Here is a 1,999-nt window from a genome sequence, read left to right as displayed (position 1 = left end):
TCTTTCCCGCAGGGGTAGGCAGAGATAATAGAATACCATACCACTCTGTCTTTGCAAACACTCTTCGCTTCTTCCACATTCATGCATCTCCTCATACATACCCGCCGATTATTTCGACTCCTGATCCGGCCGCTTTCAAGTTTTTGACACACGTACTGATTGTGCCAAGTTTTCCTCGATCGAATTAATAAAAAATCACTTGATGAATCCATATATATATATATATATATATATATATATATATATATATATATATATATATATATATATATATATATATATATATATATATATATATATATATATATATATATATATATATACATATATATATAAATATATATATATTATAAAAAAAGTAAAAACACTCTCTGACACAATTTTCTAGAAGATAATGGTCACTTTCGCCTTTTGAATACATTATCTAACTTAAATGGCGAAACGCCTTGAATACAATTTCGCTAATTAGGTATTAATTTTTAATAATATGTAGGTAAGCGTGCTAATTCGTGCATTTATTTTCAGTACCTATTGTATGTATAGATTTATTTGTGAAAAAAAAAACATGTTTGTTTTCACTTTTGATCTCTGGGTATGGGTATTCACAGGGTTTATGACCTGCGTAGGCTTGTTAAGTGATCACTTGACACACGTGTAACATTCACCATTCTACTCCCCCTAGGAACTGAAACCAGGACCTCCAGTATGGTAGCCAAGCGTGCTGACCATTACACTACGATACTTCTGAGGTGGACAAACCATTATTGTAGTTTACTTTAATGAAATATCTAAGCATCATACATATTGCTATTTATCATCTAATATTTGTATGTATGTATATATGTGTGTATTTGTTTTTTTTTTATTTATGTCTTAACTCACATGTGCAATGGGCACTGCATTATTTTGATGCTTTGTTATATTGGTATTTTAATAAGTTTACGCAGAGTGGATAAACAGTTACAGGTAAAGTATATTGTTGTGATAGTATTTCCAACGGTTTTATACATAGTAACAGGACATAATGATTATAAATTTCCAAACAAACAATTTCATATAAGTAAAACATTTTTATGTATAAGTAAAAACATAAACAGTTTTATGTAATATATTTCCAATAAAGAGTTTTTTTTAATGAATACATTAACATTTATTTTTCACACTAATAATGACGTTTTCGTAGTTATTTGAGAAGAAGAGAATTGTTTTCTGCATATTAAATATGAATAATAAATAATACAAACAAAAAGTGATCAAAAATACAAAACAGTGAAATTTTAATTAATTTCTAATATATACATCAACATGTCAACCTTATTGGTTATTGAACTGGAAACTATTCCTTTTTAAACTTATTATTGATATTCAAACATTATAACCGTAACTTCAAACTTTATAACATCAGTCTGATGATGTCGGTTACGACGAAACCCGATCGCTGGTCAAATAAAATGTATATGAAAAATACAATATAGTTTTTATTTTATTCTATAAAGTGCAGTTATAAAATAAAATACCAAGAAATGTCGGTTCAAAACTTAGATGTAATTTAATATTATTTTTATAAAATATGGAAATACCTCTTTTTCTGCCTTGACTCTCTTTGTTTTTCAAATGCACTAGATAAACGAACCAATTCAAACCACAGTTAGTCACTTATATTTGATTTGTTGTATTCGCTTTCATAATAACGCATAACGGTACATGCGACCTTCTCCACGGACAGTTGTGCACTAACTAAAGTGAATTAGTAACACTAATACACCATACAATGCTATACATACACATGTGCAATCGTTATACGGACACACGCACACACTATTATAGTTTCCTCACCTCGAACTTGAAACCAGCCCGTTCAATGTTAGAAACCTTCACGAAGAAGCGCGCAACAAGCGGTGAGCAGGCTACGCATAAAAAACGCAAATCATCCGAATCGAGATGCATTCAATAAAAAAACACTGAAACCAGTCCTTTTTAGTCTGATCATTCACCTGAT

At 30.0% G+C, this 1,999-nt stretch overlaps 1 protein-coding gene across 1 annotated transcript in view; it reads right to left on the bottom strand.

Moving 5' to 3' along the window:
- The window catches only part of LOC148302876 (fatty-acid amide hydrolase 2-like), a 40,213-nt gene extending 38,478 nt beyond the window's left edge, over positions 1-1,735 (bottom strand). Inside the window, exon 1 of the mRNA XM_088270908.1 lies at positions 1,581-1,735. The gene's annotated coding sequence lies outside the window, so the exon portion shown is untranslated. The remainder of the gene's footprint in view (positions 1-1,580) is intronic.
- Between the last annotated feature and the right edge of the window lie 264 nt (positions 1,736-1,999).

This window comes from Brachycentrus maculatus, unplaced genomic scaffold, assembly GCF_059751285.1.
Source record: "Brachycentrus maculatus isolate JH-2025_06_01 unplaced genomic scaffold, ASM5975128v1 h1tg000401l, whole genome shotgun sequence".
NCBI lineage: Eukaryota > Metazoa > Arthropoda > Insecta > Trichoptera > Brachycentridae > Brachycentrus > Brachycentrus maculatus.
Note: the sequence above shows the minus strand (reverse complement) of the source record. Positions and strands in the feature narration are given on the sequence as shown.